This window comes from Leiobunum rupestre, chromosome 1 (genome assembly GCF_980474605.1).
Source record: "Leiobunum rupestre chromosome 1, qqLeiRupe1.1.hap1, whole genome shotgun sequence".
Lineage (NCBI taxonomy): Eukaryota > Metazoa > Arthropoda > Arachnida > Opiliones > Sclerosomatidae > Leiobunum > Leiobunum rupestre.
Window position 1 is genome coordinate 735,151 of NC_143384.1, and position 12,872 is coordinate 748,022.

Below are 12,872 nucleotides of genomic sequence, written 5' to 3' on the forward strand. Positions count from 1 at the left end.
ATATTCGGTTAACGAATGAAGATGGCGACTTAAGCGTCGAAAAACCCTTGACTTCTAGTTCAAAACTCGTTATTTCAAAGAAAATATCCGCCAAATACGGTAAATTTTAAATAAAAAACAAGGTATTTATTTCCAAAATCAATGCGATTTGAACTTAATAAGCACGTTTTATAATCGAAAGGTACGAGTAAAAAACCACTTTAAAATACGCCTTTAGACACGTGCAAACTGGTGACATCAACTTTTTAGAAGTCGCGATTTACCAATTTAAAGGAACCTCGATAAAACACGTAGTATATACGTCCTGTGGCTAGCTGGGCGTTAACCAAGTATCATAAACGAAGTTCGAATAACCGCCTAAACCCGATTTTTAAATATTAATCCGATATTTCTTTATAAGTCTCGTGTAAGTCTATCGGTATAAAAGGCTTCCTGCGTGATATATTCTGAGTTCTACGGAGAAAGCGAGAGGAATATATTATCGTTCGCGTGGTCAGAGATTTTAAATCCGAAGCTCACGAACTCCTCAACTGGGAAATATGGAGTATGTCGTGGCGGTGTTTGCTTTGTTAGCACTAATGGCCTATTTTTGGCGCCAAAATAGTAACCGGAAATTCGTCGTAACTAAAAATATTGCGAGCTTGAAGTGCGTTCCTCTTTTGGGTCACTTGCATTATGTGTTCAACCCCGCGTGGAAAGGCGCCGGGCAAATGACCAGTGAGTAAAAGACGCTTTTATTTAGGGAAATTCAATAGACAAAATATTGATGTGAAGTTTGAAACTAATATTGATATAAAGTTTGAAACTAATATTGATATAAAGTTTGAAACTAATATTGATATAAAGTTTGAAACTAATATTGATATAAAGTTTGAAACTAATATTGATATAAAGTTTGAAACTAATATTGATATAAAGTTTGAAACTAATATTGATATAAAGTTTGAAACTAATATTGATATAAAGTTTGAAACTAATATTGATATAAAGTTTGAAACTAATATTGATATAAAGTTTGAAACTAATATTGATATAAAGTTTGAAACTAATATTGATATAAAGTTTGAAACTAATATTGATATAAAGTTTGAAACTAATATTGATATAAAGTTTGAAACTAATATTGATATAAAGTTTGAAACTAATATTGATATAAAGTTTGAAACTAATATTGATATAAAGTTTGAAACTAATATTGATATAAAGTTTGAAACTAATATTGATATAAAGTTTGAAACTAATATTGATATAAAGTTTGAAACTAATATTGATATAAAGTTTGAAACTAATATTGATATAAAGTTTGAAACTAATATTGATATAAAGTTTGAAACTAATATTGATATAAAGTTTGAAACTAATATTGATATAAAGTTTAAAATTTGAAAAAATAAAAATAATATGGAATTTTAATGAATAGCAATAATATAAGTATTAATTTCAATTGTATTGAATTTAAAATCTATTCCGCTCTGGTATGGATCATTGGTATTTTCTTTATCGCACTTCCTATTGTCTTAATACTGTTTTATTTTCCAACGGTTTAATGATACTCGTGCACTTGGTCTGGCAATCGAACTGCAGATACCCATTGAAAGTATAGGCGTATTTAAGGTGGTTTATTGGCGTTTTGAAGGTGCTTCAACCCCGTCTCCTCGATAGGAATCGGCGTTACAGTTTAGTATATTATCGTCCTTGGTAGTGGTATATTTCGCAATGGGAATATTAAGGAACTAGATTGCTCTGTATTGAACTAAACTTTGATGGCGCAGTTTGGTTATAACGTCTGGAAATTATCAAACTTTTGTTAGCGGATCTTAAATTAATTGAAATTATGTAAGTGAGATCATTGTGCAACAACGCAACGAAAATATCATTACCTAACTATAATCGTTACCTTTGGGGCTGTTCACAAATTACGTAACGCAGAAAAACCACTTTTTTGACTCCCCCCTCCCCCTCGTAACAATAAGTAACAAATGGAAAGACCCCTCTTCTTAAATTACGTAACAAATACTGAACCCCCCCTTTTAAATTATTATATTACGTAACAACTAATATGCAGGTAATAAAGTACAATAAGATCAGGTACTAAATATTATTGTTTGTAATTTGCATTTGAAATTACAACTGTATTTTTATGCAACACTTTATACCCATGGGTATGAAATTCTTTTAAACTTGTGTAAACCAATGAAGATGCTTATGTTTTTAATAATTACGACTGTTTTTGAAAAATATGAAAATTTTATTCTACGATAGTAAAAATAAGATGTGTTACGTAACATTTTAGTGAACCTTCCCTCCCCCCCACGTACCAATTCGTAACGCTTGCCAAAACCCCCCTCCCCCTACCACGTTACGTAATTTGTGAACAGCCCCTTTATCACGTAAAAAGCCTTTCATTGAAAGTTGTTATTGTATAACTATTTGTCTTAGAGCGACTGTAGTAAATATGTTTAATATTTTATTTTAATGTTTTTTTAAATCAGTTACGTTAGTGACAAAATAATGTACAAGAAAGTTTATTTTAAGTACTTAGGCGAACTGAGAACCAGGGCCTCCAAATTGTTCGCGGAAGAATGATTCTTATATAATAAAAATAATAATCATCTATTTAGAGTTGTGAGTCGGAAAACCAATCGAAACATTTCCCGTCTTTTCCTGAAAAAGGTAAAAAAGGTACACATTCCATAATTGGCCTAATATTGTTTTTAAAATGAAATTTCGCGTTATTTTCGCCTAATTTTTTCGAATTCTAAGTAAAATAAAGCTCTTGACTAGTCTATAGTCTGCTTAGTTGTATATTAAAATTAAAGATATACTTAAAATTAATTTTATTAAATTTATTTTATGCTTTATGTCCGCTTCTAGTTCTTTTACCCGCATTATTAAATTTCTTCGTCTTTGTCCTATATATGCATTTTATTTTATAAATGCCAGGCTTTCCCAGGGTTTCAATTTTATCTTTTCGTGGCGCCATAATTTGGCATATGTTTTTGATAGGCTAACAAGTTCTTATCACTCGAAAAATAAACCTTTTGTTGTATGCCAAATTTCTGCTTAATACACGAAAACTAACTGTATAATTTACGGCAAATAACCTATTTATTTAGGGAAAATATCACTTAATACACGCAAAATGACGAATTTTTGCATGACAGCAACTTATTAATGCACGGAAAATACCCTAACTACATAAAAAATAACCAATTAATGCATGAAAAAGTAGCGTTTGACACACAAAAAATATCAAATTAATGTACTCGAAATAATCTTTTAATGTATGAAATTTAACCACTTAATGCACGAAAAATAACTCCTTACTACACGCTTAATACCGTATGATTTATTAGTATTTAAACTAAATACATGTAAGCGCATTGTATAATTGGTAAGTACGCATAATTTAACACTTATAAATACCTGGTAAACCACGCGCTAACTGGTGACCTGATCAACGTTTACCAAACTTGTTTGCACTTTTTAGAAACACGTAGTATGTACGTCTTATCAGATGTGGTTAATGGGGGAAGTATGAAAAAAGCCCAAAATTGCGTGATATTAGAGTTTCACCCTATTTTGTCTTTGAGCTACGCGTAGAGTTACAGCGATTTAACTGCCTGTAGTGTTCATACGCGGTAAAGCGGTTTCAATCGTCTGCTATGATTTCTGATGTTGCCTAGGCTGGTCGCGTCTGGATGGGAAACTGGCAGGAAATTGTGTAATATTTTTTGTACCTGGATTTTTTGTGATATGGAGGATTTAAACAAAGTGATACAAATGGTAGAGGAGAAAATTAGGCTTAACAATTTTAAAGATAATTTATGTACTACCGCGCAATTAGAAATTCACAATGAATTTCTGAACAAATCTTCAACTTTCCAAGGTAAAAACCTAGGCCTGACAGGACTTATTAAAAGGCTATGCCACACGTTTTTAAATATTATTGATAAAATATCGTCTAACCCATTTGGAACTACCGCCTCAAAAAAGATAAAAATTACTAATGTAGAAAAAAATACTAAAACATTAGTTGATTGGTGTGTCAGCTTACGTGAAGATTTCCCATATTTGTCAACATTTTTCAACTTTGGTGGCGTTAATGATGATAAAATCTACAAAAATTAATTTCTTCAACTAATTCACACTTATGGAAAGATCACTTATGCACTGATTAAAGACTACCTTCCCCACCGTATGAACAAAAGCGTTAATCAAGAAAAGAAACCACTAGTAGACCTAAAGAAATTTGAGAGAATTTTTAACTATTGGAGGTGGATGTCTTGGAGAGATCTGGAAGGTGTCCGAAAACAGAATTATTTTCAAAAGATATGGCAAGAACAAACGCCTATCCAAAAACCAAGTACAGAAATCAAAAAGTTTGTATTCGTGTGTAATGAACTTTTGAATGAGTCATCAGGAAAAAAAGGCGTTAAAGTTTTTTGGAATAAGGGTTAGAGATCGAGGCGGACTGTTTCTACCCAAACAAGAATTTGAACCCTATTTAAGAGCTTTAAATTCACGATTGAGGATGGTGTTAACGCTGGATGGGATAAAAGAACACGGTAGAAACCTGGCTGAAGTAAGTTTATTAAATATGGAGACTAAATTAAATTTGTTATTCAATTTGATTGAGCCTTTTTAACTCTTTCAGGCAGCCAAAAATGCGGATGAAGGGGATAAAGCGCTGAAAGATGAATTTCTTAAAGCTTGTGCTAAAATTCACCCGAAGCAACCAATTAAAGACCAAGAAATATTTTTCAGTGAATGGCAGAGGAAAATGCTGCACGCAACAACTAACGAAACTATTACTGCCTGGGATGCCAAGTTATCTGAGAAACAAAATACATTTTTTAAAGGCTCAGCTAGCCTTCGTGGTAAATTGTTTGTGTTTGCGACTTCCAAAGGCAGCGATGGAAAAGAAAACCCCGAAAAATTTAAAAAGGGAGCCCAGAACAAATTCAAAAAGAAGAAAACGTCTGTACAGGATAGTCCAGCCAGTCATGTTACTGTAAATTCCAAAAAAGAAATACAAAAGAAAATTGCGGACGTAAAAAGGTCACTTTAAAAAAATCTCCAACGATTCGACCAGCCTCCTCTGCAACTCGTCAAGTTTCTACTGCAATTTGCCTAGTCTCCGCTGAAACTAGTCAAGCCACAACCGAAACTAGTCAAGCCACAACCGAAACTAGTCAAGCCACAACCGAAACTAGTCAAGCCACAACCGTTACAATTCCTGAAACCATTTCAAATAGTCACGGAAATAGAAGCCGTTCGACCCGCAGAATTTCATCTAAACCTAAATACTTTAAAGACTATAAAACTTAAAAAAAAATTGTATAATGCTGGCTTTATTAACAGTGATTTTGGCCATTGTGATAGTTTATTTTTTTAAGTTAAACTGGCAGCCACTTTTACCAAAAGTATTGTGATAACACACCAGTATTGTTTTAATATTTTAATAAAGGATTTAAACATTTTCAGAGTTTCTTATTATTTAAATTATTTTACAGTTTTTTTTAATAATCTTGTTTAACATATAAGGGGGTATCTCGATAACCTTTCCCGGAGTGATGGTGTCCATGTACGTCTTCTTTTGTTAAAAGAGCTTTGCGAGAATAAGCAAAGTTTAAGCTTGTAATCATTCCATTTGCGTTAAATTTGTACTGTGAAAACAAACTTTCGACTGCACTTCCATTTAGTCTTTTGGGCACTAAATAGTAACCAGGGTATTCGTTTAAAAAATAAGCGGCAAGCCCCTTGAAACCAAAGACCATTACGCGCAGTAGGTCCCATGTCTGTTAATATGTAAATTTTAAAATTCATATTGTGCATATGACAATAGGGAAATAATGTTTACCTGCCACGATAATAATTCTTTGCCTGGGTACATAAGATTGGAATTTGAATCTCTAGCTACAGATAAATCAAAATTACACTATATTAATTCTTAAATAGCTGAGATGCTTCCAATCGAAAACTTACTACGTAGGTCTAAAAGCCACTGTTTAAAATAGTCCAAGCCCTCCTCAATGTTAACCATAACTTGATCGTCTAAAGTTTGGAGTTTGTAGTTTGAAAGCATTCCATTTTCAAAGAGCAAGTTAAGGGCATTCAAATAATTATATGTTGCCATAGTCTCCTCGTGGTCGGTTGGTAGTTCTTCGTTGTCCGGATTGGCGTGTTCATAGAGCTCCCTTAAAACGTCATCTTGCTGCTCAAGAATTTGAATATTTATATATTCAAATTTTACCTCAAATTCCCTTTCCCCCGAAATTAAATCCTGGATACGCCCTTGTTTCGATATAAAACTTACCTGCATTATTTTGGCTGGTTTCACATTAAGCTTCGACCAAGCGTCTCTAATAATATACGATTGCAACAATTTACGGACTTGGCGTGGAATGTTTTGATCGCGTCTGTCATCTTCTCTCGCCTTCATATCAATGATAGACTGCCACCCAAAAGAAAAACCTTCCTTCTTGAAAGCTCGAGCACCGGAATTTTTTGATTAAAACAGCGCATTAATATGATTTTTTAGCTAAAAGAAAAATTACTTTAAAAAAGGTCAATTCATTTTATTTGGTTTTAAAGTTGTACCTGGTGAGTAGGGCACATAATCCAATATATTTTATGGCCAAGTTGAAATTGATTGTTGAACCATGGTTGTACTTCAATGTCAATGTTGTCCGTGACTGGGTTTACTTTCACGCCGTAAGCGCCGGCGTAATTTTGAGTGAGCTTGTTCAAACTGAGATTTGAACTTGCACCATCACAAAGGCAGGCAGACACTTTAAACCCCACCGCGTGGAGTGAACTGAGAACTTCCATCAAACAAGCGGATATAAAATGGGTGTTTGTCGAACCCTCGGACGCAAAACATGGGCAAATTATATCGTAATCTGATGTTAAATCCCTCCATAAAAACTGGAGCATGTAGCCAGCTTTGGGAATAGTTTGTTCATTGCTAAGCTGATCATAAACGTAATCCAAGGTTGCTAGATGTACAGGAGACGTAGCCAATCCGATCAATTTGTGATTTTTGCTATTCCAAGCTACTTTCGGAGTTACGCTGACTTCGTCCAATATCAGAATTCCATCTCCTTTTGGTTCTTTAAAACCCTTAGCAACTTGATCTTTCACGTAAGCATCATAACATTGTTTCTGACGTTTCATTCTTTCCACATTTACACCAGGTTCTTCTAAGTTATGAGCCATTTTACTTTGGACGCTTCGCCAACTAGGTAATTTAAGAATTTTTAAGTTTTGCAGAGCTAAGTAAGCAGCTTTACTTCTACAGGCCAAAGCTTGAGCTATCCGGTATGTGATGGCACTCCATCGGTTGTTAGTCTTTTCAAATGCTAAAATGAAAAAAATCAGTTATTTCACTGACGAAAAATGCAATTAAACAGAAAAATCTTACAATATCGCAGCTGATCATTTTCAAAATCATGTCTGTCTTCCTCTTCCTGTTCTTTCATTTTATTTTTTTTTATTTCAGCTTCATTTTCATTGCTGGATGGTAGTTCGGACAGCAGCTTTTCTATTTCGTCCTTGAAATCTCTGTTAATAATCTTAGTAGCCTCAACTATCTGGGCACTTTTTATCTCAGATAAATGTAATTTAAGGTTTTCACACTTTTCCGAAAGTTTAGCATTGATTTGAAATAGACGGTACTTTCTTCCTTTTGCTTTTGTCTTATGGATTTTGATAGAGTTTGGAGACAAATATTTCAGTCTGTGTTTTGAAGTTGGCGAGGTTTTGTCTTTCACAGTGGAAGCGTTACTACTTTGTGCAGACTGTAATCTTTGTTTTTTTTGTTGCTCAATGTTTTGCAATAACGAGAACGATAACTGCAATCACTGCATTGGTATTTACCAGTTTCAACTTCACTTATTGGAGCGTTTTTTGGTGGTTTAAACCAAATCAAACAGTCTTCCGAAAAGTAGTGGTCCAAGGGGTACGATACCGTTACGACTTTTTGTCGGACAAATGGCAAGTTTTTTAATGAAGTAATAGAATCTTCAGTAAGATCAGGGCAGAAAATAAAACTGTTATCTAAAACTTGCTGGAAAATGTCTTAGGCAATATTTATCTGGAAACTTTCACTTTCAAACAGTTTAGCAGTTGAAACAAGACCTTTAAAGATATGAAAGACGGATGCTTCACCACTTTCATTGACAATAATTTTAATTGGATCCATTCCGCATACAATCATGAACCGGTCTTTCCTTGTTATTCCAAAATTATCTGTTAAAATTACAGATAAAATTAGTAGATTTCCAGATTTCAATTGTTGAATATGATTAAAAGTAAAATTGTTACCTCGGTATCGCATAGTCCATTCTTCTCTACAATTAGGAGGCATTTATTCTTATCTTCATTGCGAAGCCCAGCCTTTATTTCACTAATTTTCGTCACATCCTCTTTGTTATTGTTTTCAAATGACAACTCCTACAAAAAGTTTAGTTGTAATTAAGAAATAGAGAAATGTGTAATTTAAATGATAATATGAAGGTAAATATAATTATTTTAAGAAATATAACTTTGAATGAGTGAATGTTTAACAACTACACTGTAGATTCTACAGTGTTGAAGAGCTTTATTATTACCAAGGGTTAACTTTGACTGAGGTTTTTCTTCACATTTTCTCTTTTTGTTGGAAACGCTTCTGTAATTTCAGGACAGACACAAATATGACCGCGATTCAACGTTACATCATATTTTACGGTTGTTTGCACTAATTTTGATTTAACTTCTGGGCCAAATTGTGAAGAAAAAACCGCCGTCATTCGCTGACTACGCTCCGCCATTTTTATTAAACCATTAATTTTGTAAGAAAACCCGTCTGCCAGCCAAAGAGTTGAAACGAACTACTTTCGCAAGTTACGTCACTAGAAACTGCTAGTCCATCCCAAAGACCATAGCTCTCGAGTGAATTATGTTATCTATGGAGAAACTTTCATGTTCGCGATTTTTACCATTGGCTCTATGGGCCATTTCAAAATTCCCCCATTATCCACATCTGGTCTTATTAATACCTGGAAACTGCCGAAACCGACTAACGAATATGCGAAATGTTTTCTTTAAAATTTAAAACTTAATCTTTAAATTTTATTTTTAAATGATATTAGCCAGAAACGCGTCCAAGGTCGTGTCAAACTATGTAAAAGTTAAGAGGGGGTAAGGAAAGGGATAACATTTTGCATCTGGTGGGGTGGCGGAGTGGTTAGCACTTTCGCTTCGCAGCAAGAGGAGCCGGGTTCGATCCCAGCTTGTGGCACTAGGTGAAAACTAGGAACTACTCCTTCTGCGTTGAGTTCACAAGTTATCTCCCCGCTGGTTAAAGGGGTTTTCCCCCGAGCTCTTTCGGTTTCCCCTTTCAATAAAAACTTGTAGAGGTTAACGGTAATAGTTAGTGTAGGGAGCTGTTGGCTAGCGTGGCTTGCAGGGCTTTAAAAGTCGCTCGATGACTTAGGCTAGGCTAATACCCTAGGCACCACTTTAGGCCTATCTGATCTTGTTAACAATTTCCAAATATTCCCAAGGGAGGGTTTTTTACAGGAAAAACCCTTCGCCCTGTCTATTTACCCCCGATTTTCGGTGGTAAATAGCCTGTATCTATTTACCACCGAAAATCGGGGGTAAATAGCGCAACCGCGTGTACCGTGCTATTTGCCACCGAAAGTCGGGGGTAAATAGTCTTGCTCGCGCGGCTACGACTATTTGCCACCGAAAGGGAATTTCGGTGGTATATAGCAACCGCCGCGCGATCGAGTCTATTTGCCACCGAAAATCGGGGGTGTTTGATTTTCGGTTGCAAATAGCGTAGCCGCGCGGCCAAAGCTCTTTCCCACCGACACGAACCGAGCCCCGACTTTCGGTGGCAAATAGTCTCACCAATGATGGAGGCTATTTTCCACCCTAATTTTTTTTCGTTTCGGTGGTAAAAAGTCTCAGCCGCGTGTACCGTGCTATTTGCCACCGAAAGTCGGGCTTACATGTTATTGCTAAATACATAAATCCACTTTAATAATACGATTATTATTAATTTCAGTTTATTATATATGTATGGTTTTTTAATTTTTGGCAACTAGAAGCGTCGGTTTATAAGGAAATTAAAGTAGGGGTCGTCTGTAAAGAAAAACATGCTTCATGCTATTTTTAAATATAAAAAACAGGGGCCTTGTTTCTATAATACGCGAGATTTTTAAAGGTTTATCATTAGAAAGTGTCGTTTTTCAGGGGCTGTTCATATAGACCAAAAGATAACCTTTATTTTTGATAAAATTATCTTTTATCAGCTTATTTTATTTTGAAATAAATGTTTTGAAGGTGGGAATTCTTCATTTTCTTATGTAGTCAAGTTGGGGTTCTTTTTAAAGACTTAGTTGTTGCTGTTGGTAGTATCAGTTATCCATAAGAAAGGGTTTGATCGAAATTTGAAAAATGATAATCAAAAATTTAGCCCATCAAATCTTGATTAAAATTCGATGTACGAGTATTTATCTAGAAATGTAGGGGTTGTTCATATAGAACGAAATGTTACGATATGTATTATTTTTAATCAATTATCGATTAATTAACATTATTCATTTTAGCTTATTCAAATGTTTCTTGAACTATAGGATTTGGGCGCTTAATTCGGTGATCAATTAGGGGTCGTCTATGAAGATTTCTTACTTTGTATTTTATTCGAAAAATTATATTTCCGAGCTTAAGTAAGCGTTTATTTGGCTTGGTTCGGATTGCGGTCTTTTTTCACGATAAACACAGTGGTTTTCCATACAAACAGAAAAGGTAAAATGTACCTATTTTAACATTATTTTCTTCAATTGTCTGCCAGTTGGTCATTTTAGGTAATCCAGTAACAATATTTATAATATATTTCTCAGTTTGTCCTGTATGTTTGTATGGATGGATGTATGTATGTCTGTCCCTTTAATAACTTGAAAACGCTGCTAGGTAGCATGCTGAAATTTTCACCACGTTCCCGATTTCTTTTTCCAAATCAACGCCACTCTTATGAACTTGCTGTCACTTTCTGTGCCCCCAAGTGACTTCCTTGCAACTAAAGTATTGTTTAGGTTAGGTGAGGTGATAGTTGATAGGTACGGTGATTGGTAAAAGGTAATAGATGAGGTACAGGTGATTGGTAAAAGGTAATAGATGAGGTACAGGTGATTGGTAAAAGGTAATAGATGAGGTACAGGTGATTGGTAAAAGGTAATAGATGAGGTACAGGTGATAGCAAAAGTAAGTATGAGAAGCCGCCCTCTTCTAGATTTTGGAGAGGCGTCTAATTTTCAAATTTGTTCATTCAGGGATTATCATTAGCAAATAACGTTTCATTGGATGTTTAAAGCAAGAAAGATGTGGACGTGTTGCAGAAGCCAAAGATAGAAAAGTCCACTTATCCTATTTACGCCTGATGAAGTGAAAGCGGATAAGTGATAGGTGTGAGGTGATAGTTGAAGTGATACCTAATAGGTGTAAGGTAATTATTGTGAGGTATGTGATAATTGATAGGTGTGAGGTTATAGGTGATAGGTTTGAGGTGAAAGTTGAAGTGATATCTGATAGGTGTAAGGTAATTGGTGTGAGGTAGGTGATAGGTAAGTGATATATGAGGTAAGGTGATAGGTAAGGTGATAGGTTTCAAGTATCAGGTTATAGGTAATACGTGCGAGTTAGTGAGGTGAAATGAGGTAAGGTAATAAGTGATAGGTGATGTGATAGTGAGGTTTTTTTAGATGTTAAATAGGTATGTTTTTTTAATCTAAAGCGTTAGTTTTTTTGCCCTATAAATAACCATTTTAGTTTTTATTCCATACTCACCCCACAGCCCGGACGACCCTTAAGGGGCCCCTTCTTCATTCTCTAGGCAAGGGCCCAACAGTAGGCAGTACCGACATTTTTTCTATAACGCGAAACTCTCGACGGGTGAAAGATGGTAAAGAAGGCTATTTTACTAGGGTAGGAATCAAGTGCGGAAGACCACGGCAGTGGCGTAGCTAGCATGGGTGACACCCGGGGCGGATATCATGGTGTGCTACTTACTAGTCTCTAGTTTGTGTAAGTTTTTATTTTTCCACGGTCGGGTGTCACCCCCAAATCACGCCCAAACGGGTGGCACCCGGGGTGGACTGCCCCCCCCCCCCCTAGGAAAAAACCTATACCCTAAATATTTCCTTCCGTCTAGTAATAGTCCACCCATATTGTGTTTTTACCCGGAAAATTCTAAATGATTTTTGGGGTGTTGAATCTGAATCTGACATTGACAAAAAATTAAAAACGTAAAAAACCCATATGCATATTGGCATTTTTAGGCTTAGAAATGTTGAAAGTAGGACCTTGCGCATCTTCCATTTGCGATTAAAAACCGAATATTTTCCAGATTTGCTCTTCGTTTCGTAATTTAACAAATTGCAACGAAGACTTGGAAATGTTTCACATTTCCAGTCAATACTATTTTGAGAAAATTTAAGTTTCGAAATTTGTTTAAACATTTTATTTATCTAGCCCAAAAACCGCCCAAATCTTAGCTTGATTTTTGCTATATTTAAGAAATGGTTTTATCATAGATAAACATCAATAGTTTCCGAACCAACAGAGATCGCAACGATTTGGCACTGTTATTACATTAAATGACATCCTGTCAACCCAAAGTGAAAAGATATACGCAATTGGCTCGCAACGTTTGGAGAAAAATCCAGTCCAAGATGGCTGATTTTGTGCATTTTGAGATGGTTTTCGTTCCGATCTTTATTATTATGCGGGACATCGCCATCAAAAAAATACTACGTGATATGAATAGCTTAATCTATCCAATGTAAATGTCAAAATGGTCCAAGACTCAATAGGAAGCT